Below are 7,454 nucleotides of genomic sequence, written 5' to 3' on the forward strand. Positions count from 1 at the left end.
TGCAGCTGGTTTTCTGAGTACAGTCTCTGCCCACTCCGATATAATTTGCCCAGAGCCATGGTTTTTTCAGTGTAGGAAACTTCCAGTGTGTGAATTCCTTACCTTTCTGTAGATTGGCAACTCATCTGAAACTTAAAGAACTGACATGAGGCAATGGGATGTGTCTGTGGTACCAGCTTTTACAGAGAAAGAAGGGAATGTCAAACTGAACTTAATATCACTCACCTTAAATTGCAAATTTAATGGTGGAACTTATTTTCAGGAGCAGGAAACTTTGGAAATTAGCCCTTTGATCACATAGACATGTGTCAGAGGGAGGACATGAAATGAGGTCTTTCTGCCCCCAGGTTTGGTGCAATACCCACCATATCCGGGTGCTTCTATTATCAGCTTAATACTTCTAAAATACTCTTTAGACTAACATTCGGTGGTGGGAAGAACAATGGACTTGACTTCAGGAGAGACCTGGGTTTGAATTCTATCTCCCAGGCTTCCTAGTTATGCAACTGTGGGTTAATCCTGAAGGTCAAATCAATGTCTATAAGGCATTTTGAAAGGCTTAAGGCATGTTTAGGATATCTGTATCTCTAAATTAAGGGGAAAAATAAGTCATATATATTACTACTTTTAAAAAATTGGAGCATATTCCAAGGGATATTTTTAACCTGGCTAATTCCCTCAAAATAAAACAGAAATTCCTCTTAGATGTCAAGCAATTTGTGCAAAGGGAACCGTGATACACCCTGTAAGGCAATTAAATCAGCTGCCAAAGACACCTCCCAGTGATCGAGTTGAACATATATAGTGTGCTGGACAGGATTCACATTTCATCTAAACTAAGCTCCCATTGGCTAGTCTTGCAATGGTGGTAGGTACTTTTCTTATCCCTGTTCCTACAATTGAAAAAAAAAATTGCTCCTAAAATCACCAAGGAAGAATAGGTTAAAAGGTTAAGAAAGGTCCTTCCAACTTCCTCCGGCTTGCAACAGGCTGGATCTTTGACTTTAAAGTCATGGATGTGAAGAATTCTGCCCTGGTTATTCCCAAAATAAATATTTTACTTGTCAGTGCAAGAAAAATTCAGGACAATGCTACAGATTGGCACAATTTATTATCAAAATGGGAGACTCTCAACAATATGGAGTTTTCTGTTGCAAATAAAATAGGAAACATCAAAATTAGTGCACTTACTGAAGACAAGGTAGAACTAGAATGCAACAGCATTCCTTCTGGCTTTCATTCTCAAAAGGTACATCTAAAATGTAATGAGGAACTTGAGATGTTGTGCAAGGAACTTCATGACACCTTGAAAAACTTGGCTAAGGTACAGGTGAAAATGGAAAAGTTAACATCAACCATAAGGAATTTGTAACCTAGAAAATTACCATCGTGGAAATGGAAATTATCAAACACCGCTTTTCCATACATGGCCTACTACCTACTTCTATGAAGTTTCCCATAAGCTTTCAGAAATGTACAAGAAGGAAATACTCCTCAAATGCATCATTGTTGAAGAGCTTGCCCATGCTACAAACCAGGATCTCATTTTAAGCTACTTATCCATGTGGTTGCACTAGCCGTATATTGAGAACAGCAGGCTGTATGTGGAAAGCATGTTACTTGAAACTGGACATCAAGCATTATAAATTTTCCAAAACCATTTCATTTTTAAGTCCAAACTCCCAAAACTAGAATGAGCCTCTTTCCAGGTCTTATAATTGTTGCCTCATACATTTCCTTCCAGGGTCACAGCTCTACTACTTTTCTCCCTTACAGAATGAGTTGCTTTAATTCCACCTTATGTATCTTTTAATACCACTTTGGTATTAACTTTTAAGGTTAATTCTAGTCTTTCATTCAGTACCTACTGTTAAAAACCATGACCCTCCTTATTTGACAAAAACTGCTAGGAAAACTGATCATGTTTGGCAGAAAATGTTTAGATCAGCATTTATTTCCACAATAAGTTACAAATGGATTATATTTTTTTAAACAGTAGGCCAATAATACCCACACATGGGGTGAGATCAGGAGAATGAAAGGAAATCCCTTTCATGATTATAAGCAGGCAAATTCTTTTTTTTTTAAATTTTTTTTCTTTCAAGCAATTGGGGTTAAGTAACTTGCTCAAGGTTACATGGCCAGTTATTATTTCTGGGTGTAGTGCTGAGTATCTGAGCCCAGATTTGATCCAGGTCATCCCGACACTGGAGCCAATGCTCTTACTCGCTGAGCCACCTGGCCGCCCCTAGCAGGCAAATTCTTAACCAAAGGATAGAGGTATAAAATTAAAATGCATGTGTACAAACAAAACCAAGAGAAACTAGATTGGGAAAAATAGTTTAATCAAATAACAGAATAAAATCTTCTATAGGAAACTTATACAAAAATATGAGACTAAGAACCATTTCCTACCTAAGTGTTCAAAAGATGAACAAATGACCTTTAAAATTAAGAAATGCAATTAACAAAACAAATTACAGGAAATCACTAAGAGAAATGGACATTTAACAATACTGGTTTCACCTCACACTAACTTGGCAAACATGGGAAAAGAAATCAAACCAGCAATGCTGTTTTAAGACAGGAGCTAATACACACTGATGGTGGAGCTTTGCACTGGTCCAACCATTACAACAGTTTGGAACTTTTCAAGAAAAGTCACTATTTGAACCCTTTGACCCAACTGTCTCTGTCTACTACAAGGCATGTAACAAAATGAAGTCAAAGAGGGATTGAGGTGAGGGAGAGCCTTGTTACTAATGGCACTTTTTGTGGAAGAAACAAGAAATTTGAGTCACTCAGAGAAACTAGGGAAGATGTGTATGAACTTTACATGTAGAGTGAAGAAAGCAGAATTAGGAGACATGCTTCATGGAAAGAAAAATACTAAAAACAATTCAGGTGAAGGTAAATAATGACTATTAATCAGAAGACTGACGAGACATGTTTTTTCTCTCAGCAGGTTGATGGGACTTTTGGGGTGTAGATAGTGTGCCAGCAGTGCATTATTTTCATTTGCTTAACTGTTTTTGTCACAAAGAGGGGTGGGGGAGCAGAGATAAATATATAAAGGCTATTTCTTTTTTTTTTTTTAAGCAATAGGGGTTAAGTAACTTGCTCAAGGTTACACGGCCAGTTATTTCTGGGTGTGGTGCTGAGTATCTGAGGCCGGATTTGATCCAGGTCATCCCGACACTGGAGCCGGTGCTCTTACTCACTGAGCCACCTGGCTGACCCTTTTAAAGGCTATTTCTAAAGAAAGCAATACATTTTTTTGAAAAGTCAAAAAAATAATGTTAAGAAAGAAGACCATCCCTAGTAAAGATGATGTAATACAAAGATCTCTAACACAGGAGTCACTAGGGATGTTCTTTAGAGTGAACCACTATCTGTGACCTTATCAAATCACTTAACCTGTCTCAGGCCTCAGTATTATCATCTGTAAAATGGGATGGTTAGACTAGCTCTGAGGTCCTTTCCTGCTTTAAGATTCTATGATTTTGAAAACTACTTTATTCCCTTCTTTCAAATTTTTAATAGAAACTTGATTTCCTACTATGTGTGATCTATTAACTTAAGCCTAGGGCTCAAAACCTAAAATCTTGCCCACCAATTTTTCTGAATCTACTTCTCCCTGTTCTCTTGTACATACCCTTCACTTTAGTCAAGGTCATTTCTTTGGGGTCTGCTGACAAATATCATGCTTGCACATGTTGAGGTCTCTGCCTCACTGACCGCTCCAGGGTTTGCTCAATTCAATTTACCAAATACCATGTGAAGGTAGTAGGTCCTGGGAATAAAAGGATGAAAAGCAACATAATCCTTCCATAAACATCAAGTGACATAATTTATGTAAAGCATTTTGGAAGCCATTGGGCACTATACACATATAAGTAATTGTGTCCCCCAGGTTATAATCTCCTTCTGGCCAAGGATCACATGTCATGTTTCTTTGTATCCCCCACAATGTCTGCAAAAAGCATATAATATGGGACTACAATAGTCTTACTGATTGGCATCTAGTTTCTATATGAAACCTTTCCCAAGAACTCAATAAGTGTACTGGGTTCAAGGCACTAATTTTAAAGGCCAACAAGGTGATCATTATCTTCCATTCATGGGACTTCTGTTCTATCATTCATTTTGTGATTTGGACCAACTCATATAAGCTGTTAATTGTTTATTTCCTTATCTATAAAATGGGGTAACCACAGATGCCAAATGAACATTTGATGGAAAGTTAGAGAGCTCAGAAATGAGTGTGAGATCAACCACCACACCTCAAGGGAAAAAAAAAATCCATTGACTGTGGTTAAGAAATAATGCCATCAAATACAGCAACAGAAGAAACTAGTTTCACCTTAGCCCTGATGACACTTAACAACATTCACAGGAAAAAAAAAAAGCTTATCTTTCTATCAGTGGGTAATCTCTATTACTGGACTTTCTGGGAAAAGGTTACATGTTTGGTCATTTGCTTTAATGACATCCAAGAGGATGATAAGAAACAAGCTGATGTTAGAGCTTTAGTCCAAAATGAACCAAATCCCTTGACTTGGGGATCCAGAATCTAGACTTTTTGATCTAGAATCCGGAATCTAGAATCCATGCAGAGTTGGTTGAATATTCTATGCCTTTTGGTACTAACAGTGGATATTTACAAAGTGCTTTAAAGTTTGCAAAGCATGTTACATACATTGGATCACTTGATGCTCCAACAACCTTGTGGGGTGAGCACAACAGAGATTGTCATTCCCATTTTACAGATAAGGAAAATGAAGCCCAAAAGAGTTCAATGATTTGCCCACGATTTCATAGCTAGTCAGTGGCAGGGGCAGATATGTACTCAGGATTTCCTAACTCCTCCTGCTGCATTTACACCTAACACTCCTTAAAGCATCTACATCTCATCGTGATGCTGTCTACAGTTATGATATAATGATTCTTTGTGCTCATGGTGCTAGTCAGGGAATTATAGTTCTTGGGCTAAAGGCAGCTGGCAGTGCTGGAGTCAGAAAGAATTGAGTTCAAATGCTACCCCAGATATTTACAAGCTATGTGACCCTAGGTAAGTCCCTTCACCTATTTGCCTCAGTTTCCTCAACTGAAAAATGGGGATCATAAAAGCACCTATCTCATAAGGCTGATGTGAGGATCAAATGATATAATATTTGTAAAGAACTCAGCACAGCGCCTAGCTGTATGTATACCTAGCTGTATGTTACCTACAGTAGGTAACATACAAAGACTTACCCCATTTCCTACTCCCTCTCTGGGGTTAGGAGGAACCTCAGAAGCCACTTAATTTAATCCCTCATGTAATAGATGAGGAAATTTAGGCCCAGAGAGCCTGAGTGATTTGCCTAAGACCACAGGAAGAGGAGAGTTTACCAAATACCATCTTTTTCATAATCCATACAAATGGTATAATGAGAGAGAAATGAATATCTAAAAAATGTCAATACTCCCATACCCACAGTTTTATCTGTGTGGGTACACCCTTTACCAACGCAAATTTCAACCTATGCATTTAGTGGATAGTGCAAGAATAGACAATTTATGTTTTTAAAAAAATTTTTTTTTCCAAATCTATATAACAGGGGGATGAGGATCATGAGAAAGTATGAACAAAGGTACTCCTTTTCTACAGAAAGAGCTGCTGGCATCTCAGGGCCTTTCTTTGGTTTGAGGTGAAGGGAGAGCTGTGTACAAATGATACAAAAGGCTTAAAAAAATGGCTTCAAATGGATTTCTGTTTGAGGTGGAAAGTCAAAGAAATCCAATAACCAGAAATAGTACATACAGATTTTCTTTCTTCTTCTCCTCCTCCATTTTCCCCCTAGCTTCTGTAGCTCAAAAATAAGTTTCCCTGGTTCTCTACTCACCAGGGGAAGGTAGTATTCCACAGAAGAGAGAGTGCTGGATTGGAGTCAGCAAAACTTGGTTCAAAATCCCATCTCAGGTACTTACTAGCCATAGAGCTTTGGTCAAATCATTTAACTCATCCGAATCTCAGTTTCCTTACCTGTAAAACGGTATGTATGGGAGGTAGAGAGGTAGACTTGAAGACCTCTAAGGTCCCTCCCAGCTCCAAACTTATGATACTAAACTGATTCTACTGCTTGTTTCCTCTCTGGGTACTCTGACTCCTGTAGCATGAGTAGGATCAGGACATGGATTTTTTCCTTACACATAGGCCAGGATATGTACACTGTATACACACATAAGAATATGCAAACATGCAAACAAGTCCTCTTGACTTTCACAGTTTGTTTGATGCTAGCATTTGTTCAAATGGAGCTGAGCGGGTCAGTCAATGGACAAAAAAGTGGTGATTGGGAGAGTATTTTTGGCTCAAATTTAGACTAATCAGGAAAGAACCCATTGCACTGTAAGACAGGAAGCCAGCCAAGGCAGCTAACTATAAAAAACACTTGGAGCCAAAAGGATTGGTCTTTTCCATGGGGAATGACAACCCAGACAGAAATGGAGGGATAGAGTGGGGGGTGGGGGGGAGGGATGCCTACAGGAGTTGCTGCTTCATGATGCTCGAGTCTGTCTTTAGTTGTAAGCTCTAGGCATTATTTCTGCCTTGTTGTTTCTATGGATGTATCTATTTCCCCCCTCCAAAAACTTTTGGGCATGTATATGGCAATACCATTCAGAGTAATGGGTGGAGTTCACAGAATTAACTATAGGACTTAAATTCTGGATTTGACAGTTCTATACCCCATATCACCTTGAGCTTTCTATTGCTTGATTGCTATTGGTCTGTTTTTCATTCTCTTTAAAGCAGAAATAACAATACTAACCTACCCCTACAAGAACCATAAAGTACTTTGACAAGGAGAATAAAGCTGTGATAATACTGTAACTAATGAAATAAGACACTTTAAGTACAAAAACCCATTATTTATTAAGCGTGCTTCTTGTTATTTTGTTGTTTTAGTTGTCTCTAACTCTCTCTGATGACCCCATTTGGGGTTTTCTTGGGAAAGATACTGGAGTGGTTAACCATTTCCTTCTCCAACTCATTTTACAGATGAGGAAACTGAGGCAAACTTTGTCACGGTCATATAGCTAGGCCAGATCTGAACTCATGAAGATGAGTCTTTCGAATTTCAAGCCCAGTGCTCTATCCACTGTGCTGCCTAACTGCCCAAAAAATGCTCAATAAGAGCTTAATAATGAATTGCATTTAAGTACTCACTGTGCTGAATATTATACTTCTGACTTCAAGTGGTTAAATGACTTGCCCAGAGTCACAGAAGTAGTCACTGTAATGTAATGCCAAAAGAAGGCAACTTCCCAGGTTCAAAATACCAGCATAGGTGCTCTCTATTTTATTCAGTGACAAACCAAGAACAGAGAAGATCAAAACATGACATCATTCAAAATACAGTGTTTACTAAGTGTGATTAAATAATCTCCAAGTACTACCCCACCCCAGG

The 7,454-nt window shown here is 38.4% G+C and overlaps 1 pseudogene; it reads left to right on the forward strand.

Moving 5' to 3' along the window:
* The first annotated feature begins 1,012 nt into the window (after window positions 1-1,012).
* LOC138144156 (cyclin-dependent kinase 2-interacting protein pseudogene) lies at window positions 1,013-1,646 on the forward strand (annotated as a pseudogene).
* Window positions 1,647-7,454: the final 5,808 nt, after the last annotated feature.

The sequence above is a fragment of the Petaurus breviceps genome, unplaced genomic scaffold (assembly GCF_028583685.1).
Source record: "Petaurus breviceps papuanus isolate PSGF00001 unplaced genomic scaffold, PetGlider_PUasm1.0 90692, whole genome shotgun sequence".
Classification (NCBI taxonomy): Eukaryota; Metazoa; Chordata; class Mammalia; order Diprotodontia; family Petauridae; genus Petaurus; species Petaurus breviceps.